Consider the following 24,234-nt stretch of genomic DNA (forward strand, 5'->3'; position numbering starts at 1 on the left):
TGACCTCTAGTGGGTCTACGTAGCATGCACAGTGAAGGTTTGCGAATCCAGCTGGAAGACCAATTAAGGCCACACACTGAGAATTGCCTGGGGGAGCCAGAGAAGTAAGCATGAACAGTGCATCGTGGAACTGCGATCACGATGAGCGTTTACGATGAGCGTTTCAGATCGCTCATTCTGCCTTCAAAATTTAAGCATGAACGCAGCCTCAGTCACGTAGAAATACTGAAAGCATGCGTGAACCAAAGGTTTTCAAGATAACCCTAAACGAAGATTTCTTCTGACGCTAAAATACACCCTCAATGAAAATTACGGGTGTTTTTTTTCTCCCGAATTCACACCCTAAACTGGTATTTCTCAAAAGTGTGCTTCCAAACAAGTATTGTAAAAATGTGATTCATTGAGGAGTCCGATAGGGATTACCATTTAAGTCGTTGGCAATGTAAAATGAATCTAATTGCGCGTCTGATGTAAAAAAATTATTTAAATATAGAAGCTATAATAACAACGTGTACAATTTCCGACCAGCTTTTAATTCGGAGTCGGGATCTAGACAAATACAACAGGATTTGTAAAAAGTACCCTTTTCTTGAAAAATTGACGTGTTTAACCCCTTGACGCAGCAAACTGAATAATATAGGTATATTTATGATGACAATTTAACGACAGGATTGTATTCTTTGGTCGGGCAGCCAGTAAAGTACCCCGAGGAGCCGCAACCGGATTCTGCAAAGGCAGATGTGTTCACAACCTCTTTTGAAACATTGTTTTATCAATTATAATTCATGAAAACAAGACCCATTACAGATGCACAATATGTCATTAAATGCGTTGATAAATTCTGTGACCGAAATTGTCCTTTTTGCCATTAACTCAATGAAATTTGCAGAGTTTATTTCACATTTGTTGATACCATTTCACATGCTCACACAGCAGGTCAAATTTCAAAACCAGTCGAAGTAGCTACCCTTAGCAATAGACGTCTCGAAAACAAAGGGTTTCAATTTAATTTTTGTCTACGTCAATACATAAAAAATGACAAATGGAATGGTGAAGGAGGTCTATTCCAATAGGCAATAGTCTTAGTTCTCGAACTCGATCTTTAATTTGTTGACAATGGGACATCTCGAGCTTGGAGAGATAGATATGTTGCACAAATCAAAGTTTGGATTTGGGTGTGAATGAGAGGCGTAGATCTTACAAAGGACAACTTATTTACTTTTCTTTACATTCATTTTGTAGGAGATAGCGCGAACGCAGATCTCCGCTACCATAAATAATACGCCCGAGTTCCCCACGTTTGGGGGAATCGCAAGGTTCAGCAAGCCGGAGTGCAATGGCAAGCCTCGCCCTGGGGGTGCATCCTTCTTGATCAATGCGACCCCTGCGCCAGGTAAGTATGCTTCGAAAGAATCGGTCGCAGTTCTTGATCAAATCCCTTGGATGACATAAAACGGTTAAACATCCAGTCCTACAGCAAGAAATCACATGCAGAATCTCATCTATGCCACACTTTGGAGGTGTGACTGCAGTTTCTTGGCACTAAGAAAGTGTTCCTACAGATGGCCGGCATTTTCTTTGCCATCCCTCTTGAAAAATCACAATTTGGGAAGAAATATTTACACTCTTTCAAAATAAGGCCGCAGCATATAACTGAGTAAACGGTATTGTTGATGCCGTGCATATTCATGAATTTAACAATGCAGATACTTGGACGTCACGGATTTAAATAACAACAGCGTCATACGAAAATCAGCAAAAGGATTGTATTCTTTGGTCGGGCAGCCAGTAAAATACCCCGAGGAGCCGGAACCGGATTCTGCAAAGGCAGATGTGTTCACAACCTCTTTCGAAACATATTGTTTTATCATTTATAAGTCATGAAAACAAGACCCATTACAGATGCACAAGAGGCTCCCTGCTAATATGTCATTAAGTGCGTTAATAAAGTCTGTGACCGAAATTGTCCTTTTTGCCATTAACTCAATGAAATTTGCAGAGTTTATTTCACATTTGTTGATACCATTTCACATGCTCACACAGCAGGTCAAATTTCAAAACCAGTCGAAGTAGCTACCCTTAGCAATAGACGTCTCAAAAACAAAGGGTTTCAATTTAATTTTTGTCTACGTCAATAGATAAAATGACAATTGGAATGGTGAAGGAGGTCTATTCCAATAGGCAATAGTCTTAGTTCTCGAACTCGATCTTTAATTTGTTGACAATGGGACATCTCGAGCTTAGAGAGATAGATATGTTGCACACAATCAAAGTTTGGATTTGGGTGTGAATGAGAGGCGTAGCTTACAAAGGACAACTTATTTACTTTTCTTTACATTCGTTTTGTAGGAGATAGCGCGAACGCAGATCTCCGCTACCATAAATAATACGCCCGAGTTCCCCACGTTTGGGGGAATCGCAAGGTTCAGCAAGCCGGAGTGCAATGGCAAGCCTCGCCCTGGGGGTGCATCCTTCTTGATCAATGCGACCCCTGCGCCAGGTAAGTATGCTTCGGAAGAATCGGTCGCAGTTCTTGATCAAATCCCTTGGATGACATAAAACGGTTAAACATCCAGTCCTACAGCAAGAAATCACATGCAGAATCTCATCTATGCCACACTTTGGAGGTGTGACTGCAGTTTCTTGGCACTAAGAAAGTGTTCCTACAGATGGCCGGCATTTTCTTTGCCATCCCTCTTGAAAAATCACAATTTGGAAGAAATATTTACACTCTTTCAAAATAAGGCCGCAGCATATAACTGAGTAAACGGTATTGTTGATGCCGTGCATATTCATGAATTTAACAATGCAGAGACTTGGACGTCACGGATTTAAATAACAACAGCGTCATACGAAAATCAGCAAAAGGATTGTAGTCTTTGGTCGGGCAGCCAGTAAAATACCCCGAAGAGCCGGAACCGGATTCTGCAAAGGCAGATGTGTTCACAACCTCTTTCGAAACATATTGTTTTATCATTTATAAGTCATGAAAACAAGACCCTTACAGATGCACAAGAGGCTCCCTGCTAATATGTCATTAAGTGCGTTAATAAAGTCTGTGACCGAAATTGTCCTTTTTGCCATTAACTCAATGAAATTTGCAGAGTTTATTTCACATTTGTTGATACCATTTCACATGCTCACACAGCAGGTCAAATTTCAAAACCAGTCGAAGTAGCTACCCTTAGCAATAGACGTCTCGAAAACAAAGGGTTTCAATTTAATTTTTGTCTACGTCAATAGATAAAAAATGACAAATGGAATGGTGAAGGAGGTCTATTCCAATAGGCAATAGTCTTAGTTCTCGAACTCGATCTTTAATTTGTTGACAATGGGACATCTCGAGCTTGGAGAGATAGATATGTTGCACAAATCAAAGTTTGGATTTGGGTGTGAATGGGAGGCGTAGAACTTACAAAGGACAACTTATTTACTTTTCTTTACATTGGTTTTGTAGGAGATAGCGCGAACGCAGATCTCCGCTACCATAAATAATACGCCCGAGTTCCCCACGTTTGGGGGAATCGCAAGGTTCAGCAAGCCGGAGTGCAATGGCAAGCCTCGCCCTGGGGGTGCATCCTTCTTGATCAATGCGACCCCTGCGCCAGGTAAGTATGCTTCGAAAGAATCGGTCGCAGTTCTTGATCAAATCCCTTGGATGACATAAAACGGTTAAACATCCAGTCCTACAGCAAGAAATCACATGCAGAATCTCATCTATGCCCCACTTTGGAGGTGTGACTGCAGTTTCTTGGCACTAAAAAAGTGTTTCTACAGATGGTCGGCCTTTTACGTGCCACCTTACTTGAAAAGTCACAATTCAGGAAGATATATTGACATTCTTTCAAAATAATGCTGCAGCATATGACCGAGTAAACGGTATTGTTGATGCCGTGCATATTCATGAATTTAACAATGCAGAGACTTGGACGTCACGGATTTAAATAACAACAGCGTCATACGAAAATCAGCAAAAGGATTGTAGTCTTTGGTCGGGCAGCCAGTAAAATACCCCGAGGAGCCGGAACCGGATTCTGCAAAGGCAGATGTGTTCACAACCTCTTTCGAAACATATTGTTTTATCATTTATAAGTCATGAAAAAAAGACCCATTACAGATGCACAAGAGGCTCCCTGCTAATATGTCATTAAGTGCGTTAATAAATTCTGTGACCGAAATTGTCCTTTTTGCCATTAACTCAATGAAATTTGCAGAGTTTATTTCACATTTGTTGATACCATTTCACATGCTCACACAGCAGGTCAAATTTCAAAACCAGTCGAAGTAGCTACCCTTAGCAATAGACGTCTCAAAAACAAAGGGTTTCAATTTAATTTTTGTCTACGTCAATAGATAAAATGACAATTGGAATGGTGAAGGAGGTCTATTCCAATAGGCAATAGTCTTAGTTCTCGAACTCGATCTTTAATTTGTTGACAATGGGACATCTCGAGCTTGGAGAGATAGATATGTTGCACAAATCAAAGTTTGGATTTGGGTGTGAATGAGAGGCGTAGAACTTACAAAGGACAACTTATTTACTTTTCTTTACATTCGTTTTGTAGGAGATAGCGCGAACGCAGATCTCCGCTACCATAAATAATACGCCCGAGTTCCCCACGTTTGGGGGAATCGCAAGGTTCAGCAAGCCGGAGTGCAATGGCAAGCCTCGCCCTGGGGGTGCATCCTTCTTGATCAATGCGACCCCTGCGCCAGGTAAGTATGCTTCGAAAGAATCGGTCGCAGTTCTTGATCAAATCCCTTGGATGACATAAAACGGTTAAACATCCAGTCCTACAGCAAGAAATCACATGCAGAATCTCATCTATGCCACACTTTGGAGGTGTGACTGCAGTTTCTTGGCACTAAGAAAGTGTTCCTACAGATGGCCGGCATTTTCTTTGCCATCCCTCTTGAAAAATCACAATTTGGGAAGAAATATTTACACTCTTTCAAAATAAGGCCGCAGCATATAACTGAGTAAACGGTATTGTTGATGCCGTGCATATTCATGAATTTAACAATGCAGAGACTTGGACGTCACGGATTTAAATAACAACAGCGTCATACGAAAATCAGCAAAAGGATTGTAGTCTTTGGTCGGGCAGCCAGTAAAATACCCCGAGGAGCCGGAACCGGATTCTGCAAAGGCAGATGTGTTCACAACCTCTTTCGAAACATATTGTTTTATCATTTATAAGTCATGAAAACAAGACCCATTACAGATGCACAAGAGGCTCCCTGCTAATATGTCATTAAGTGCGTTAATAAAGTCTGTGACCGAAATTGTCCTTTTTGCCATTAACTCAATGAAATTTGCAGAGTTTATTTCACATTTGTTGATACCATTTCACATGCTCACACAGCAGGTCAAATTTCAAAACCAGTCGAAGTAGCTACCCTTAGCAATAGACGTCTCGAAAACAAAGGGTTTCAATTTAATTTTTGTCTACGTCAATAGATAAAAAATGACAAATGGAATGGTGAAGGAGGTCTATTCCAATAGGCAATAGTCTTAGTTCTCGAACTCGATCTTTAATTTGTTGACAATGGGACATCTCGAGCTTGGAGAGATAGATATGTTGCACAAATCAAAGTTTGGATTTGGGTGTGAATGAGAGGCGTAGAACTTACAAAGGACAACTTATTTACTTTTCTTTACATTCGTTTTGTAGGAGATAGCGCGAACGCAGATCTCCGCTACCATAAATAATACGCCCGAGTTCCCCACGTTTGGGGGAATCGCAAGGTTCAGCAAGCCGGAGTGCAATGGCAAGCCTCGCCCTGGGGGTGCATCCTTCTTGATCAATGCGACCCCTGCGCCAGGTAAGTATGCTTCGAAAGAATCGGTCGCAGTTCTTGATCAAATCCCTTGGATGACATAAAACGGTTAAACATCCAGTCCTACAGCAAGAAATCACATGCAGAATCTCATCTATGCCACACTTTGGAGGTGTGACTGCAGTTTCTTGGCACTAAGAAAGTGTTCCTACAGATGGCCGGCATTTTCTTTGCCATCCCTCTTGAAAAATCACAATTTGGGAAGAAATATTTACACTCTTTCAAAATAAGGCCGCAGCATATAACTGAGTAAACGGTATTGTTGATGCCGTGCATATTCATGAATTTAACAATGCAGATACTTGGACGTCACGGATTTAAATAACAACAGCGTCATACGAAAATCAGCAAAAGGATTGTATTCTTTGGTCGGGCAGCCAGTAAAATACCCCGAGGAGCCGGAACCGGATTCTGCAAAGGCAGATGTGTTCACAACCTCTTTCGAAACATATTGTTTTATCATTTATAAGTCATGAAAACAAGACCCATTACAGATGCACAAGAGGCTCCCTGCTAATATGTCATTAAGTGCGTTAATAAAGTCTGTGACCGAAATTGTCCTTTTTGCCATTAACTCAATGAAATTTGCAGAGTTTATTTCACATTTGTTGATACCATTTCACATGCTCACACAGCAGGTCAAATTTCAAAACCAGTCGAAGTAGCTACCCTTAGCAATAGACGTCTCGAAAACAAAGGGTTTCAATTTAATTTTTGTCTACGTCAATAGATAAAATGACAATTGGAATGGTGAAGGAGGTCTATTCCAATAGGCAATAGTCTTAGTTCTCGAACTCGATCTTTAATTTGTTGACAATGGGACATCTCGAGCTTGGAGAGATAGATATGTTGCACAAATCAAAGTTTGGATTTGGGTGTGAATGAGAGGCGTAGAACTTACAAAGGACAACTTATTTACTTTTCTTTACATTCGTTTTGTAGGAGATAGCGCGAACGCAGATCTCCGCTACCATAAATAATACGCCCGAGTTCCCCACGTTTGGGGGAATCGCAAGGTTCAGCAAGCCGGAGTGCAATGGCAAGCCTCGCCCTGGGGGTGCATCCTTCTTGATCAATGCGACCCCTGCGCCAGGTAAGTATGCTTCGAAAGAATCGGTCGCAGTTCTTGATCAAATCCCTTGGATGACATAAAACGGTTAAACATCCAGTCCTACAGCAAGAAATCACATGCAGAATCTCATCTATGCCACACTTTGGAGGTGTGACTGCAGTTTCTTGGCACTAAGAAAGTGTTCCTACAGATGGCCGGCATTTTCTTTGCCATCCCTCTTGAAAAATCACAATTTGGGAAGAAATATTTACACTCTTTCAAAATAAGGCCGCAGCATATAACTGAGTAAACGGTATTGTTGATGCCGTGCATATTCATGAATTTAACAATGCAGAGACTTGGACGTCACGGATTTAAATAACAACAGCGTCATACGAAAATCAGCAAAAGGATTGTAGTCTTTGGTCGGGCAGCCAGTAAAATACCCCGAAGAGCCGGAACCGGATTCTGCAAAGGCAGATGTGTTCACAACCTCTTTCGAAACATATTGTTTTATCATTTATAAGTCATGAAAACAAGACCCATTACAGATGCACAAGAGGCTCCCTGCTAATATGTCATTAAGTGCGTTAATAAAGTCTGTGACCGAAATTGTCCTTTTTGCCATTAACTCAATGAAATTTGCAGAGTTTATTTCACATTTGTTGATACCATTTCACATGCTCACACAGCAGGTCAAATTTCAAAACCAGTCGAAGTAGCTACCCTTAGCAATAGACGTCTCGAAAACAAAGGGTTTCAATTTAATTTTTGTCTACGTCAATAGATAAAAATGACAAATGGAATGGTGAAGGAGGTCTATTCCAATAGGCAATAGTCTTAGTTCTCGAACTCGATCTTTAATTTGTTGACAATGGGACATCTCGAGCTTGGAGAGATAGATATGTTGCACAAATCAAAGTTTGGATTTGGGTGTGAATGGGAGGCGTAGAACTTACAAAGGACAACTTATTTACTTTTCTTTACATTGTTTTGTAGGAGATAGCGCGAACGCAGATCTCCGCTACCATAAATAATACGCCCGAGTTCCCCACGTTTGGGGGAATCGCAAGGTTCAGCAAGCCGGAGTGCAATGGCAAGCCTCGCCCTGGGGGTGCATCCTTCTTGATCAATGCGACCCCTGCGCCAGGTAAGTATGCTTCGAAAGAATCGGTCGCAGTTCTTGATCAAATCCCTTGGATGACATAAAACGGTTAAACATCCAGTCCTACAGCAAGAAATCACATGCAGAATCTCATCTATGCCCCACTTTGGAGGTGTGACTGCAGTTTCTTGGCACTAAAAAAGTGTTTCTACAGATGGTCGGCCTTTTACGTGCCACCTTACTTGAAAAGTCACAATTCAGGAAGATATATTGACATTCTTTCAAAATAATGCTGCAGCATATGACCGAGTAAACGGTATTGTTGATGCCGTGCATATTCATGAATTTAACAATGCAGAGACTTGGACGTCACGGATTTAAATAACAACAGCGTCATACGAAAATCAGCAAAAGGATTGTAGTCTTTGGTCGGGCAGCCAGTAAAATACCCCGAGGAGCCGGAACCGGATTCTGCAAAGGCAGATGTGTTCACAACCTCTTTCGAAACATATTGTTTTATCATTTATAAGTCATGAAAAAAAGACCCATTACAGATGCACAAGAGGCTCCCTGCTAATATGTCATTAAGTGCGTTAATAAAGTCTGTGACCGAAATTGTCCTTTTTGCCATTAACTCAATGAAATTTGCAGAGTTTATTTCACATTTGTTGATACCATTTCACATGCTCACACAGCAGGTCAAATTTCAAAACCAGTCGAAGTAGCTACCCTTAGCAATAGACGTCTCAAAAACAAAGGGTTTCAATTTAATTTTTGTCTACGTCAATAGATAAAATGACAATTGGAATGGTGAAGGAGGTCTATTCCAATAGGCAATAGTCTTAGTTCTCGAACTCGATCTTTAATTTGTTGACAATGGGACATCTCGAGCTTGGAGAGATAGATATGTTGCACAAATCAAAGTTTGGATTTGGGTGTGAATGAGAGGCGTAGAACTTACAAAGGACAACTTATTTACTTTTCTTTACATTCGTTTTGTAGGAGATAGCGCGAACGCAGATCTCCGCTACCATAAATAATACGCCCGAGTTCCCCACGTTTGGGGGAATCGCAAGGTTCAGCAAGCCGGAGTGCAATGGCAAGCCTCGCCCTGGGGGTGCATCCTTCTTGATCAATGCGACCCCTGCGCCAGGTAAGTATGCTTCGAAAGAATCGGTCGCAGTTCTTGATCAAATCCCTTGGATGACATAAAACGGTTAAACATCCAGTCCTACAGCAAGAAATCACATGCAGAATCTCATCTATGCCACACTTTGGAGGTGTGACTGCAGTTTCTTGGCACTAAGAAAGTGTTCCTACAGATGGCCGGCATTTTCTTTGCCATCCCTCTTGAAAAATCACAATTTGGGAAGAAATATTTACACTCTTTCAAAATAAGGCCGCAGCATATAACTGAGTAAACGGTATTGTTGATGCCGTGCATATTCATGAATTTAACAATGCAGATACTTGGACGTCACGGATTTAAATAACAACAGCGTCATACGAAAATCAGCAAAAGGATTGTAGTCTTTGGTCGGGCAGCCAGTAAAATACCCCGAGGAGCCGGAACCGGATTCTGCAAAGGCAGATGTGTTCACAACCTCTTTCGAAACATATTGTTTTATCATTTATAAGTCATGAAAACAAGACCCATTACAGATGCACAAGAGGCTCCCTGCTAATATGTCATTAAGTGCGTTAATAAAGTCTGTGACCGAAATTGTCCTTTTTGCCATTAACTCAATGAAATTTGCAGAGTTTATTTCACATTTGTTGATACCATTTCACATGCTCACACAGCAGGTCAAATTTCAAAACCAGTCGAAGTAGCTACCCTTAGCAATAGACGTCTCGAAAACAAAGGGTTTCAATTTAATTTTTGTCTACGTCAATAGATAAAAATGACAATTGGAATGGTGAAGGAGGTCTATTCCAATAGGCAATAGTCTTAGTTCTCGAACTCGATCTTTAATTTGTTGACAATGGGACATCTCGAGCTTGGAGAGATAGATATGTTGCACAAATCAAAGTTTGGATTTGGGTGTGAATGAGAGGCGTAGAACTTACAAAGGACAACTTATTTACTTTTCTTTACATTCGTTTTGTAGGAGATAGCGCGAACGCAGATCTCCGCTACCATAAATAATACGCCCGAGTTCCCCACGTTTGGGGGAATCGCAAGGTTCAGCAAGCCGGAGTGCAATGGCAAGCCTCGCCCTGGGGGTGCATCCTTCTTGATCAATGCGACCCCTGCGCCAGGTAAGTATGCTTCGAAAGAATCGGTCGCAGTTCTTGATCAAATCCCTTGGATGACATAAAACGGTTAAACATCCAGTCCTACAGCAAGAAATCACATGCAGAATCTCATCTATGCCACACTTTGGAGGTGTGACTGCAGTTTCTTGGCACTAAGAAAGTGTTCCTACAGATGGCCGGCATTTTCTTTGCCATCCCTCTTGAAAAATCACAATTTGGGAAGAAATATTTACACTCTTTCAAAATAAGGCCGCAGCATATAACTGAGTAAACGGTATTGTTGATGCCGTGCATATTCATGAATTTAACAATGCAGATACTTGGACGTCACGGATTTAAATAACAACAGCGTCATACGAAAATCAGCAAAAGGATTGTAGTCTTTGGTCGGGCAGCCAGTAAAATACCCCGAGGAGCCGGAACCGGATTCTGCAAAGGCAGATGTGTTCACAACCTCTTTCGAAACATATTGTTTTATCATTTATAAGTCATGAAAACAAGACCCATTACAGATGCACAAGAGGCTCCCTGCTAATATGTCATTAAGTGCGTTAATAAAGTCTGTGACCGAAATTGTCCTTTTTGCCATTAACTCAATGAAATTTGCAGAGTTTATTTCACATTTGTTGATACCATTTCACATTCTCACACAGCAGGTCAAATTTCAAAACCAGTCGAAGTAGCTACCCTCAGCAATAGACGTCTCGAAAACAAAGGGTTTCAATTTAATTTTTGTCTACGTCAATAGATAAAAATGACAATTGGAATGGTGAAGGAGGTCTATTCCAATAGGCAATAGTCTTAGTTCTCGAACTCGATCTTTAATTTGTTGACAATGGGACATCTCGAGCTTGGAGAGATAGATATGTTGCACAAATCAAAGTTTGGATTTGGGTGTGAATGAGAGGCGTAGAACTTACAAAGGACAACTTATTTACTTTTCTTTACATTCGTTTTGTAGGAGATAGCGCGAACGCAGATCTCCGCTACCATAAATAATACGCCCGAGTTCCCCACGTTTGGGGGAATCGCAAGGTTCAGCAAGCCGGAGTGCAATGGCAAGCCTCGCCCTGGGGGTGCATCCTTCTTGATCAATGCGACCCCTGCGCCAGGTAAGTATGCTTCGAAAGAATCGGTCGCAGTTCTTGATCAAATCCCTTGGATGACATAAAACGGTTAAACATCCAGTCCTACAGCAAGAAATCACATGCAGAATCTCATCTATGCCCCACTTTGGAGGTGTGACTGCAGTTTCTTGGCACTAAGAAAGTGTTCCTACAGATGGCCGGCATTTTCTTTGCCATCCCTCTTGAAAAATCACAATTTGGGAAGAAATATTTACACTCTTTCAAAATAAGGCCGCAGCATATAACTGAGTAAACGGTATTGTTGATGCCGTGCATATTCATGAATTTAACAATGCAGATACTTGGACGTCACGGATTTAAATAACAACAGCGTCATACGAAAATCAGCAAAAGGATTGTAGTCTTTGGTCGGGCAGCCAGTAAAATACCCCGAGGAGCCGGAACCGGATTCTGCAAAGGCAGATGTGTTCACAACCTCTTTCGAAACATATTGTTTTATCATTTATAAGTCATGAAAACAAGACCCATTACAGATGCACAAGAGGCTCCCTGCTAATATGTCATTAAGTGCGTTAATAAAGTCTGTGACCGAAATTGTCCTTTTTGCCATTAACTCAATGAAATTTGCAGAGTTTATTTCACATTTGTTGATACCATTTCACATTCTCACACAGCAGGTCAAATTTCAAAACCAGTCGAAGTAGCTACCCTCAGCAATAGACGTCTCGAAAACAAAGGGTTTCAATTTAATTTTTGTCTACGTCAATAGATAAAAATGACAATTGGAATGGTGAAGGAGGTCTATTCCAATAGGCAATAGTCTTAGTTCTCGAACTCGATCTTTAATTTGTTGACAATGGGACATCTCGAGCTTGGAGAGATAGATATGTTGCACAAATCAAAGTTTGGATTTGGGTGTGAATGAGAGGCGTAGAACTTACAAAGGACAACTTATTTACTTTTCTTTACATTCGTTTTGTAGGAGATAGCGCGAACGCAGATCTCCGCTACCATAAATAATACGCCCGAGTTCCCCACGTTTGGGGGAATCGCAAGGTTCAGCAAGCCGGAGTGCAATGGCAAGCCTCGCCCTGGGGGTGCATCCTTCTTGATCAATGCGACCCCTGCGCCAGGTAAGTATGCTTCGAAAGAATCGGTCGCAGTTCTTGATCAAATCCCTTGGATGACATAAAACGGTTAAACATCCAGTCCTACAGCAAGAAATCACATGCAGAATCTCATCTATGCCACACTTTGGAGGTGTGACTGCAGTTTCTTGGCACTAAGAAAGTGTTCCTACAGATGGCCGGCATTTTCTTTGCCATCCCTCTTGAAAAATCACAATTTGGGAAGAAATATTTACACTCTTTCAAAATAAGGCCGCAGCATATAACTGAGTAAACGGTATTGTTGATGCCGTGCATATTCATGAATTTAACAATGCAGATACTTGGACGTCACGGATTTAAATAACAACAGCGTCATACGAAAATCAGCAAAAGGATTGTAGTCTTTGGTCGGGCAGCCAGTAAAATACCCCGAGGAGCCGGAACCGGATTCTGCAAAGGCAGATGTGTTCACAACCTCTTTCGAAACATATTGTTTTATCATTTATAAGTCATGAAAACAAGACCCATTACAGATGCACAAGAGGCTCCCTGCTAATATGTCATTAAGTGCGTTAATAAAGTCTGTGACCGAAATTGTCCTTTTTGCCATTAACTCAATGAAATTTGCAGAGTTTATTTCACATTTGTTGATACCATTTCACATTCTCACACAGCAGGTCAAATTTCAAAACCAGTCGAAGTAGCTACCCTCAGCAATAGACGTCTCGAAAACAAAGGGTTTCAATTTAATTTTTGTTTACCTCAATAGATGAAAATGACAATTGGAATGGTGAAGGAGGTCTATTCCAATAGGCAATAGTCTTAGTTCTCGAACTCGATCTTTAATTTGTTGACAATGGGACATCTCGAGCTTGGAGAGATAGATATGTTGCACAAATCAAAGTTTGGATTTGGGTGTGAATGAGAGGCGTAGAACTTACAAAGGACAACTTATTTACTTTTCTTTACATTCGTTTTGTAGGAGATAGCGCGAACGCAGATCTCCGCTACCATAAATAATACGCCCGAGTTCCCCACGTTTGGGGGAATCGCAAGGTTCAGCAAGCCGGAGTGCAATGGCAAGCCTCGCCCTGGGGGTGCATCCTTCTTGATCAATGCGACCCCTGCGCCAGGTAAGTATGCTTCGAAAGAATCGGTCGCAGTTCTTGATCAAATCCCTTGGATGACATAAAACGGTTAAACATCCAGTCCTACAGCAAGAAATCACATGCAGAATCTCATCTATGCCACACTTTGGAGGTGTGACTGCAGTTTCTTGGCACTAAGAAAGTGTTCCTACAGATGGCCGGCATTTTCTTTGCCATCCCTCTTGAAAAATCACAATTTGGGAAGAAATATTTACACTCTTTCAAAATAAGGCCGCAGCATATAACTGAGTAAACGGTATTGTTGATGCCGTGCATATTCATGAATTTAACAATGCAGATACTTGGCGTCATACGAAGATCAGCAAAATGATTGTATCCTGTGGTCGGGCAGCCAGTGCAAAACCCCGAGGAGCCGGATTCTGCAAAGGCAGATGTGTTCACAACCTCTTTCGAAACATATTGTTTTATCATTTATAAGTCATGAAAACAAGACCCATTACAGATGCACAAGAGGCTCCCTGCTAATATGTCATTAAGTGCGTTAATAAAGTCTGTGACCGAAATTGTCCTTTTTGCCATTAACTCAATGAAATTTGCAGAGTTTATTTCACATTTGTTGATACCATTTCACATTCTCACACAGCAGGTCAAATTTCAAAACCAGTCGAAGTAGCTACCCTCAGCAATAGACGTCTCGAAAGCAAAGGGTTTCAATTTAATTTTTGTTTACCTCAATAGATGAAAATGACAATTGGAATGGTGAAGGAGGTCTATTCCAATAGGCAATAGTCTTAGTTCTCGAACTCGATCTTTAATTTGTTGACAATGGGACATCTCGAGCTTGGAGAGATAGATATGTTGCACAAATCAAAGTTTGGATTTGGGTGTGAATGGGAGGCGTAGAACTTACAAAGGACAACTTATTTACTTTTCTTTACATTCGTTTTGTAGGAGATAGCGCGAACGCAGATCTCCGCTACCATAAATAATACGCCCGAGTTCCCCACGTTTGGGGGAATCGCAAGGTTCAGCAAGCCGGAGTGCAATGGCAAGCCTCGCCCTGGGGGTGCATCCTTCTTGATCAATGCGACCCCTGCGCCAGGTAAGTATGCTTCGAAAGAATCGGTCGCAGTTCTTGATCAAATCCCTTGGATGACATAAAACGGTTAAACATCCAGTCCTACAGCAAGAAATCACATGCAGAATCTCATCTATGCCACACTTTGGAGGTGTGACTGCAGTTTCTTGGCACTAAGAAAGTGTTCCTACAGATGGCCGGCATTTTCTTTGCCATCCCTCTTGAAAAATCACAATTTGGGAAGAAATATTTACACTCTTTCAAAATAAGGCCGCAGCATATAACTGAGTAAACGGTATTGTTGATGCCGTGCATATTCATGAATTTAACAATGCAGATACTTGGACGTCACGGATTTAAATAACAACAGCGTCATACGAAAATCAGCAAAAGGATTGTAGTCTTTGGTCGGGCAGCCAGTAAAATACCCCGAGGAGCCGGAACCGGATTCTGCAAAGGCAGATGTGTTCACAACCTCTTTCGAAACATATTGTTTTATCATTTATAAGTCATGAAAACAAGACCCATTACAGATGCACAAGAGGCTCCCTGCTAATATGTCATTAAGTGCGTTAATAAAGTCTGTGACCGAAATTGTCCTTTTTGCCATTAACTCAATGAAATTTGCAGAGTTTATTTCACATTTGTTGATACCATTTCACATTCTCACACAGCAGGTCAAATTTCAAAACCAGTCGAAGTAGCTACCCTCAGCAATAGACGTCTCGAAAACAAAGGGTTTCAATTTAATTTTTGTCTACCTCAATAGATAAAAATGACAATTGGAATGGTGAAGGAGGTCTATTCCAATAGGCAATAGTCTTAGTTCTCGAACTCGATCTTTAATTTGTTGACAATGGGACATCTCGAGCTTGGAGAGATAGATATGTTGCACAAATCAAAGTTTGGATTTGGGTGTGAATGAGAGGCGTAGAACTTACAAAGGACAACTTATTTACTTTTCTTTACATTCGTTTTGTAGGAGATAGCGCGAACGCAGATCTCCGCTACCATAAATAATACGCCCGAGTTCCCCACGTTTGGGGGAATCGCAAGGTTCAGCAAGCCGGAGTGCAATGGCAAGCCTCGCCCTGGGGGTGCATCCTTCTTGATCAATGCGACCCCTGCGCCAGGTAAGTATGCTTCGAAAGAATCGGTCGCAGTTCTTGATCAAATCCCTTGGATGACATAAAACGGTTAAACATCCAGTCCTACAGCAAGAAATCACATGCAGAATCTCATCTATGCCACACTTTGGAGGTGTGACTGCAGTTTCTTGGCACTAAGAAAGTGTTCCTACAGATGGCCGGCATTTTCTTTGCCATCCCTCTTGAAAAATCACAATTTGGGAAGAAATATTTACACTCTTTCAAAATAAGGCCGCAGCATATAACTGAGTAAACGGTATTGTTGATGCCGTGCATATTCATGAATTTAACAATGCAGATACTTGGACGTCACGGATTTAAATAACAACAGCGTCATACGAAAATCAGCAAAAGGATTGTAGTCTTTGGTCGGGCAGCCAGTAAAATACCCCGAGGAGCCGGAACCGGATTCTGCAAAGGCAGATGTGTTCACAACCTCTTTCGAAACATATTGTTTTATCATTTATAAGTCATGAAAACAAGACCCATTACAGATGCACAAGAGGCTCCCTGCTAATATGTCATTAAGTGCGTTAATAAAGTCTGTGACCGAAATTGTCCTTTTTGCCATTAACTCAATGAAATTTGCAGAGTTTATTTCACATTTGTTGATACCATTTCACATTCTCACACAGCAGGTCAAATTTCAAAACCAGTCGAAGTAGCTACCCTCAGCAATAGACGTCTCGAAAACAAAGGGTTTCAATTTAATTTTTGTTTACCTCAATAGATGAAAATGACAATTGGAATGGTGAAGGAGGTCTATTCCAATAGGCAATAGTCTTAGTTCTCGAACTCGATCTTTAATTTGTTGACAATGGGACATCTCGAGCTTGGAGAGATAGATATGTTGCACAAATCAAAGTTTGGATTTGGGTGTGAATGAGAGGCGTAGAACTTACAAAGGACAACTTATTTACTTTTCTTTACATTCGTTTTGTAGGAGATAGCGCGAACGCAGATCTCCGCTACCATAAATAATACGCCCGAGTTCCCCACGTTTGGGGGAATCGCAAGGTTCAGCAAGCCGGAGTGCAATGGCAAGCCTCGCCCTGGGGGTGCATCCTTCTTGATCAATGCGACCCCTGCGCCAGGTAAGTATGCTTCGAAAGAATCGGTCGCAGTTCTTGATCAAATCCCTTGGATGACATAAAACGGTTAAAATCCAGTCCTACAGCAAGAAATCACATGCAGAATCTCATCTATGCCCCACTTTGGAGGTGTGACTGCAGTTTCTTGGCACTAAGAAAGTGTTCCTACAGATGGCCGGCATTTTCTTTGCCATCCCTCTTGAAAAATCACAATTTGGGAAGAAATATTTACACTCTTTCAAAATAAGGCCGCAGCATATAACTGAGTAAACGGTATTGTTGATGCCGTGCATATTCATGAATTTAACAATGCAGATACTTGGCGTCATACGAAGATCAGCAAAATGATTGTATCCTGTGGTCGGGCAGCCAGTGCAAAACCCCGAGGAGCCGGATTCGGCAAAGGCAGATGTGTTCACAACCTCTTTCGAAACATATTGTTTTATCATTTATAAGTCATGAAAACAAGACCCATTACAGATGCACAAGAGGCTCCCTGCTAATATGTCATTAAGTGCGTTAATAAAGTCTGTGACCGAAATTGTCCTTTTTGCCATTAACTCAATGAAATTTGCAGAGTTTATTTCACATTTGTTGATACCATTTCACATTCTCACACAGCAGGTCAAATTTCAAAACCAGTCGAAGTAGCTACCCTCAGCAATAGACGTCTCGAAAACAAAGGGTTTCAATTTAATTTTTTATTTACCTCAATAGATGAAAATGACAATTGGAATGGTGAAGGAGGTCTAGGCCAATAGGCAATAGTCTTAGTTCTCGAACTCGATCTTTAATTTGTTGACAATGGGACATCTCGAGCTTGGAGAGATAGATATGTTGCACAAATCAAAGTTTGGATTTGGGTGTGAATGGGAGGCGTAGAACTTACAAAGGACAACTTATTTACTTTTCTTTACATTCGTTTTGTAGGAGATAGCGCGAACGCAGATCTCCGCTACCATAAATAATACGCCCGAGTTCCCCACGTTTGGGGGAATCGCAAGGTTCAGCAAGCCGGAGTGCAATGGCAAGCCTCGCCCTGGGGGTGCATCCTTCTTGATCAATGCGACCCCTGCGCCAGGTAAGTATGCTTCGAAAGAATCGGTCGCAGTTCTTGATCAAATCCCTTGGATGACATAAAACGGTTAAACATCCAGTCCTACAGCAAGAAATCACATGCAGAATCTCATCTATGCCCCACTTTGGAGGTGTGACTGCAGTTTCTTGGCACTAAGAAAGTGTTCCTACAGATGGCCGGCATTTTCTTTGCCATCCCTCTTGAAAAATCACAATTTGGGAAGAAATATTTACACTCTTTCAAAATAAGGCCGCAGCATATAACTGAGTAAACGGTATTGTTGATGCCGTGCATATTCATGAATTTAACAATGCAGATACTTGGACGTCACGGATTTAAATAACAACAGCGTCATACGAAAATCAGCAAAAGGATTGTATTCTTTGGTCGGGCAGCCAGTAAAATACCCCGAGGAGCCGGAACCGGATTCTGCAAAGGCAGATGTGTTCACAACCTCTTTCGAAACATATTGTTTTATCATTTATAAGTCATGAAAACAAGACCCATTACAGATGCACAAGAGGCTCCCTGCTAATATGTCATTAAGTGCGTTAATAAAGTCTGTGACCGAAATTGTCCTTTTTGCCATTAACTCAATGAAATTTGCAGAGTTTATTTCACATTTGTTGATACCATTTCACATTCTCACACAGCAGGTCAAATTTCAAAACCAGTCGAAGTAGCTACCCTCAGCAATAGACGTCTCGAAAACAAAGGGTTTCAATTTAATTTTTGTCTACCTCAATAGATGAAAATGACAATTGGAATGGTGAAGGAGGTCTATTCCAATAGGCAATAGTCTTAGTTCTCGAACTCGATCTTTAATTTGTTGACAATGGGACATCTCGAGCTTGGAGAGATAGATATGTTGCACAAATCAAAGTTTGGATTTGGGTGTGAATGAGAGGCGTAGAACTTACAAAGGACAACTTATTTACTTTTCTTTACATTCGTTTTGTAGGAGATAGCGCGAACGCAGATCTCCGCTACCATAAATAATACGCCCGAGTTCCCCACGTTTGGGGGAATCGCAAGGTTCAGCAAGCCGGAGTGCAATGGCAAGCCTCGCCCTGGGGGTGCATCCTTCTTGATCAATGCGACCCCTGCGCCAGGTAAGTATGCTTCGAAAGAATCGGTCGCAGTTCTTGATCAAATCCCTTGGATGACATAAAACGGTTAAACATCCAGTCCTACAGCAAGAAATCACATGCAGAATCTCATCTATGCCCCACTTTGGAGGTGTGACTGCAGTTTCTTGGCACTATGAAAGTGTTCCTACAGATGGCCGGCATTTTCTTTGCCATCCCTCTTGAAAAATCACAATTTGGGAAGAAATATTTACACTCTTTCAAAATAAGGCCGCAGCATATAACTGAGTAAACGGTATTGTTGATGCCGTGCATATTCATGAATTTAACAATGCAGATACTTGGACGTCACGGATTTAAATAACAACAGCGTCATACGAAAATCAGCAAAAGGATTGTATCTTTGGTCGGGCAGCCAGTAAAATACCCCGAGGAGCCGGAACCGGATTCTGCAAAGGCAGATGTGTTCACAACCTCTTTCGAAACATATTGTTTTATCATTTATAAGTCATGAAAACAAGACCCATTACAGATGCACAAGAGGCTCCCTGCTAATATGTCATTAAGTGCGTTAATAAAGTCTGTGACCGAAATTGTCCTTTTTGCCATTAACTCAATGAAATTTGCAGAGTTTATTTCACATTTGTTGATACCATTTCACATTCTCACACAGCAGGTCAAATTTCAAAACCAGTCGAAGTAGCTACCCTCAGCAATAGACGTCTCGAAAACAAAGGGTTTCAATTTAATTTTTGTTTACCTCAATAGATGAAAATGACAATTGGAATGGTGAAGGAGGTCTATTCCAATAGGCAATAGTCTTAGTTCTCGAACTCGATCTTTAATTTGTTGACAATGGGACATCTCGAGCTTGGAGAGATAGATATGTTGCACAAATCAAAGTTTGGATTTGGGTGTGAATGAGAGGCGTAGAACTTACAAAGGACAACTTATTTACTTTTCTTTACATTCGTTTTGTAGGAGATAGCGCGAACGCAGATCTCCGCTACCATAAATAATACGCCCGAGTTCCCCACGTTTGGGGGAATCGCAAGGTTCAGCAAGCCGGAGTGCAATGGCAAGCCTCGCCCTGGGGGTGCATCCTTCTTGATCAATGCGACCCCTGCGCCAGGTAAGTATGCTTCGAAAGAATCGGTCGCAGTTCTTGATCAAATCCCTTGGATGACATAAAACGGTTAAACATCCAGTCCTACAGCAAGAAATCACATGCAGAATCTCATCTATGCCCCACTTTGGAGGTGTGACTGCAGTTTCTTGGCACTATGAAAGTGTTCCTACAGATGGCCGGCATTTTCTTTGCCATCCCTCTTGAAAAATCACAATTTGGGAAGAAATATTTACACTCTTTCAAAATAAGGCCGCAGCATATAACTGACTAAAGGGTATTGTTGATGGGGTGCATATTCATGAATCTAACAATGCAGATACTTGGACGTCACGGATTTAAATAACAACAGCGTCATACTAAAATCAGCAAAAGGATTGTATTCTTTGGTCGGGCAGCCAGTAAAATACCCCGAGGAGCCGGAACCGGATTCTGCAAAGGCAGATGTGTTCACAACCTCTTTCGAAACATATTGTTTTATCATTTATAAGTCATGAAAACAAGACCCATTACAGATGCACAAGAGGCTCCCTGCAAATATGTCATTAAGTGCGTTAATAAAGTCTGTGACCGAAATTGTCCTTTTTGCCATTAACTCAATAAAATTTGCAGAGTTTATTTCACATTTTTTGATACCATTTCACATTCTCACACAGCAGGTCAAATTTCAATACCAGTCGAAGTAGCTACCCTCAGCAATAGACGTCTCGAAAACAAAGGGTTTCAATTTAATTTTTTATTTACCTCAATAGATGAAAATGACAATTGGAATGGTGAAGGAGGTCTAGGCCAATAGGCAATATAGTCTTAGTTCTCCAACTCGATCTTTAATTTGTTGACAATGGGACATCTCGAGCTTGGAGAGATAGATATGTTGCACAAATCAAAGTTTGGATTTGGGTGTGAATGGGAGGCGTAGAACTTACAAAGGACAACTTATTTACTTTTCTTTACATTCGTTTTGTAGGAGATAGCGCGAACGCAGATCTCCGCTACCATAAATAATACGCCCGAGTTCCCCACGTTTGGGGGAATCGCAAGGTTCAGCAAGCCGGAGTGCAATGGCAAGCCTCGCCCTGGGGGTGCATCCTTCTTGATCAATGCGACCCCTGCGCCAGGTAAGTATGCTTCGAAAGAATCGGTCGCAGTTCTTGATCAAATCCCTTGGATGACATAAAACGGTTAAACATCCAGTCCTACAGCAAGAAATCACATGCAGAATCTCATCTATGCCCCACTTTGGAGGTGTGACTGCAGTTTCTTGGCACTATGAAAGTGTTCCTACAGATGGCCGGCATTTTCTTTGCCATCCCTCTTGAAAAATCACAATTTGGGAAGAAATATTTACACTCTTTCAAAATAAGGCCGCAGCATATAACTGACTAAAGGGTATTGTTGATGGGGTGCATATTCATGAATCTAACAATGCAGATACTTGGACGTCACGGATTTAAATAACAACAGCGTCATACTAAAATCAGCAAAAGGATTGTATTCTTTGGTCGGGCAGCCAGTAAAATACCCCGAGGAGCCGGAACCGGATTCTGCAAAGGCAGATGTGTTCACAACCTCTTTCGAAACATATTGTTTTATCATTTATAAGTCATGAAAACAAGACCCATTACAGATGCACAAGAGGCTCCCTGCAAATATGTCATTAAGTGCGTTAATAAAGTCTGTGACCGAAATTGTCCTTTTTGCCATTAACTCAATAAAATTTGCAGAGTTTATTTCACATTTTTTGATACCATTTCACATTCTCACACAGCAGGTCAAATTTCAATACCAGTCGAAGTAGCTACCCTCAGCAATAGACGTCTCGAAAACAAAGGGTTTCAATTTAATTTTTTATTTACCTTAATAGATGAAAATGACAATTGGAATGGTGAAGGAGGTCTAGGCCAATAGGCAATATAGTCTTAGTTCTCGAACTCGATCTTTAATTTGTTGACAATGGGACATCTCGAGCTTGGAGAGATAGATATGTTGCACGAATCAAAGTTTGGATTTGGGTGTGAATGGGAGGCGTAGAACTTACAAAGGACAACTTATTTACTTTTCTTTACATTCGTTTTGTAGGAGATAGCGCGAACGCAGATCTCCGCTACCATAAATAATACGCCCGAGTTCCCCACGTTTGGGGGAATCGCAAGGTTCAGCAAGCCGGAGTGCAATGGCAAGCCTCGCCCTGGGGGTGCATCCTTCTTGATCAATGCGACCCCTGCGCCAGGTAAGTATGCTTCGAAAGAATCGGTCGCAGTTCTTGATCAAATCCCTTGGATGACATAAAACGGTTAAACATCCAGTCCTACAGCAAGAAATCACATGCAGAATCTCATCTATGCCCCACTTTGGAGGTGTGACTGCAGTTTCTTGGCACTATGAAAGTGTTCCTACAGATGGCCGGCATTTTCTTTGCCATCCCTCTTGAAAAATCACAATTTGGGAAGAAATATTTTCACTCTTTCAAAATAAGGCCGCAGCATATAACTGACTAAAGGGTATTGTTGATGGGGTGCATATTCATGAATCTAACAATGCAGATACTTGGACGTCACGGATTTAAATAACAACAGCGTCATACTAAAATCAGCAAAAGGATTGTATTCTTTGGTCGGGCAGCCAGTAAAATACCCCGAGGAGCCGGAACCGGATTCTGCAAAGGCAGATGTGTTCACAACCTCTTTCGAAACATATTGTTTTATCATTTATAAGTCATGAAAACAAGACCCATTACAGATGCACAAGAGGCTCCCTGCAAATATGTCATTAAGTGCGTTAATAAAGTCTGTGACCGAAATTGTCCTTTTTGCCATTAACTCAATAAAATTTGCAGAGTTTATTTCACATTTTTTGATACCATTTCACATTCTCACACAGCAGGTCAAATTTCAATACCAGTCGAAGTAGCTACCCTCAGCAATAGACGTCTCGAAAACAAAGGGTTTCAATTTAATTTTTTTTACCTCAATAGATGAAAATGACAATTGGAATGGTGAAGGAGGTCTAGGCCAATAGGCAATATAGTCTTAGTTCTCGAACTCGATCTTTAATTTGTTGACAATGGGACATCTCGAGCTTGGAGAGATAGATATGTTGCACGAATCAAAGTTTGGATTTGGGTGTGAATGGGAGGCGTAGAACTTACAAAGGACAACTTATTTACTTTTCTTTACATTCGTTTTGTAGGAGATAGCGCGAACGCAGATCTCCGCTACCATAAATAATACGCCCGAGTTCCCCACGTTTGGGGGAATCGCAAGGTTCAGCAAGCCGGAGTGCAATGGCAAGCCTCGCCCTGGGGGTGCATCCTTCTTGATCAATGCGACCCCTGCGCCAGGTAAGTATGCTTCGAAAGAATCGGTCGCAGTTCTTGATCAAATCCCTTGGATGACATAAAACGGTTAAACATCCAGTCCTACAGCAAGAAATCACATGCAGAATCTCATCTATGCCCCACTTTGGAGGTGTGACTGCAGTTTCTTGGCACTATGAAAGTGTTCCTACAGATGGTCGGCATTTTCTTGCCACCTTCCTTGAAAAATCACAATTTAGGAAGATATATTGACTTTCTTTCAAAATAAGGCCGCAGCATATGACTGAGTAAACGGTATTGTTGATACCGTGCATATTCATGAATTTAACAATGCAGATACTTGGACGTCACGGATTTAAATAACAACAGCGTCATACGAAAATCAGCAAAAGGATTGTATCCTTGGTCGGGCAGCCAGTGCAAAACCCCGAGAAGCCGGATTCGGCAAAGGCAGATGTGTTCACAACCTCTTTCGAAACATATTGTTTTATCATTTATAAGTCATGAAAACAAGACCCATTACAGATGCACAAGAGGCTCCCTGCTAATATGTCATTAAGTGCGTTAATAAAGTCTGTGACCGAAATTGTCCGTTTTGCCATTAACTCAATGAAATTTGCAGAGTTTATTTCACATTTGTTGATACCATTTCACATTCTCACACAGCAGGTCAAATTTCAATACCAGTCGAAGTAGCTACCCTCAGCAATAGACGTCTCGAAAACAAAGGGTTTCAATTTAATTTTT

At 41.3% G+C, this 24,234-nt stretch overlaps 21 non-coding genes across 21 annotated transcripts; all 21 read right to left on the minus strand.

Moving 5' to 3' along the window:
• Positions 1 to 1,239: 1,239 nt before the first annotated feature.
• On the minus strand, positions 1,240 to 1,401 carry LOC115917790. The gene has a single exon (XR_004065326.1). It is a non-coding gene; the product is annotated as a U1 spliceosomal RNA (small nuclear RNA).
• Positions 1,402 to 2,346: 945 nt separating this feature from the next.
• LOC115917791 lies at positions 2,347 to 2,508 on the minus strand. Its single transcript, XR_004065327.1, has one exon. It is a non-coding gene; the product is annotated as a U1 spliceosomal RNA (small nuclear RNA).
• A 946-nt stretch (positions 2,509 to 3,454) lies between these two features.
• LOC115917792 lies at positions 3,455 to 3,616 on the minus strand. The gene has a single exon (XR_004065328.1). It is a non-coding gene; the product is annotated as a U1 spliceosomal RNA (small nuclear RNA).
• Positions 3,617 to 4,562: 946 nt separating this feature from the next.
• On the minus strand, positions 4,563 to 4,724 carry LOC115917793. Its single transcript, XR_004065329.1, has one exon. It is a non-coding gene; the product is annotated as a U1 spliceosomal RNA (small nuclear RNA).
• Positions 4,725 to 5,672: 948 nt separating this feature from the next.
• LOC115917794 lies at positions 5,673 to 5,834 on the minus strand. The gene has a single exon (XR_004065330.1). It is a non-coding gene; the product is annotated as a U1 spliceosomal RNA (small nuclear RNA).
• A 946-nt stretch (positions 5,835 to 6,780) lies between these two features.
• On the minus strand, positions 6,781 to 6,942 carry LOC115917795. Its single transcript, XR_004065331.1, has one exon. It is a non-coding gene; the product is annotated as a U1 spliceosomal RNA (small nuclear RNA).
• A 946-nt stretch (positions 6,943 to 7,888) lies between these two features.
• Positions 7,889 to 8,050, minus strand: LOC115917796. The gene has a single exon (XR_004065332.1). It is a non-coding gene; the product is annotated as a U1 spliceosomal RNA (small nuclear RNA).
• Positions 8,051 to 8,996: 946 nt separating this feature from the next.
• Positions 8,997 to 9,158, minus strand: LOC115917797. Its single transcript, XR_004065333.1, has one exon. It is a non-coding gene; the product is annotated as a U1 spliceosomal RNA (small nuclear RNA).
• Positions 9,159 to 10,105: 947 nt separating this feature from the next.
• On the minus strand, positions 10,106 to 10,267 carry LOC115917798. The gene has a single exon (XR_004065334.1). It is a non-coding gene; the product is annotated as a U1 spliceosomal RNA (small nuclear RNA).
• A 947-nt stretch (positions 10,268 to 11,214) lies between these two features.
• Positions 11,215 to 11,376, minus strand: LOC115917799. Its single transcript, XR_004065335.1, has one exon. It is a non-coding gene; the product is annotated as a U1 spliceosomal RNA (small nuclear RNA).
• A 947-nt stretch (positions 11,377 to 12,323) lies between these two features.
• LOC115917800 lies at positions 12,324 to 12,485 on the minus strand. The gene has a single exon (XR_004065336.1). It is a non-coding gene; the product is annotated as a U1 spliceosomal RNA (small nuclear RNA).
• A 947-nt stretch (positions 12,486 to 13,432) lies between these two features.
• On the minus strand, positions 13,433 to 13,594 carry LOC115917801. Its single transcript, XR_004065337.1, has one exon. It is a non-coding gene; the product is annotated as a U1 spliceosomal RNA (small nuclear RNA).
• A 916-nt stretch (positions 13,595 to 14,510) lies between these two features.
• On the minus strand, positions 14,511 to 14,672 carry LOC115917802. The gene has a single exon (XR_004065338.1). It is a non-coding gene; the product is annotated as a U1 spliceosomal RNA (small nuclear RNA).
• Positions 14,673 to 15,619: 947 nt separating this feature from the next.
• On the minus strand, positions 15,620 to 15,781 carry LOC115917803. Its single transcript, XR_004065339.1, has one exon. It is a non-coding gene; the product is annotated as a U1 spliceosomal RNA (small nuclear RNA).
• A 947-nt stretch (positions 15,782 to 16,728) lies between these two features.
• Positions 16,729 to 16,890, minus strand: LOC115917804. Its single transcript, XR_004065340.1, has one exon. It is a non-coding gene; the product is annotated as a U1 spliceosomal RNA (small nuclear RNA).
• A 916-nt stretch (positions 16,891 to 17,806) lies between these two features.
• On the minus strand, positions 17,807 to 17,968 carry LOC115917805. Its single transcript, XR_004065341.1, has one exon. It is a non-coding gene; the product is annotated as a U1 spliceosomal RNA (small nuclear RNA).
• Positions 17,969 to 18,915: 947 nt separating this feature from the next.
• LOC115917806 lies at positions 18,916 to 19,077 on the minus strand. The gene has a single exon (XR_004065342.1). It is a non-coding gene; the product is annotated as a U1 spliceosomal RNA (small nuclear RNA).
• Positions 19,078 to 20,023: 946 nt separating this feature from the next.
• On the minus strand, positions 20,024 to 20,185 carry LOC115917807. Its single transcript, XR_004065343.1, has one exon. It is a non-coding gene; the product is annotated as a U1 spliceosomal RNA (small nuclear RNA).
• A 950-nt stretch (positions 20,186 to 21,135) lies between these two features.
• On the minus strand, positions 21,136 to 21,297 carry LOC115917808. Its single transcript, XR_004065344.1, has one exon. It is a non-coding gene; the product is annotated as a U1 spliceosomal RNA (small nuclear RNA).
• Positions 21,298 to 22,247: 950 nt separating this feature from the next.
• LOC115917809 lies at positions 22,248 to 22,409 on the minus strand. Its single transcript, XR_004065345.1, has one exon. It is a non-coding gene; the product is annotated as a U1 spliceosomal RNA (small nuclear RNA).
• A 948-nt stretch (positions 22,410 to 23,357) lies between these two features.
• On the minus strand, positions 23,358 to 23,519 carry LOC115917810. The gene has a single exon (XR_004065346.1). It is a non-coding gene; the product is annotated as a U1 spliceosomal RNA (small nuclear RNA).
• Positions 23,520 to 24,234: the final 715 nt, after the last annotated feature.

This window comes from Strongylocentrotus purpuratus, unplaced genomic scaffold (genome assembly GCF_000002235.5).
Source record: "Strongylocentrotus purpuratus isolate Spur 01 unplaced genomic scaffold, Spur_5.0 spur5_scaffold_2, whole genome shotgun sequence".
Taxonomy (NCBI): Eukaryota; Metazoa; Echinodermata; class Echinoidea; order Camarodonta; family Strongylocentrotidae; genus Strongylocentrotus; species Strongylocentrotus purpuratus.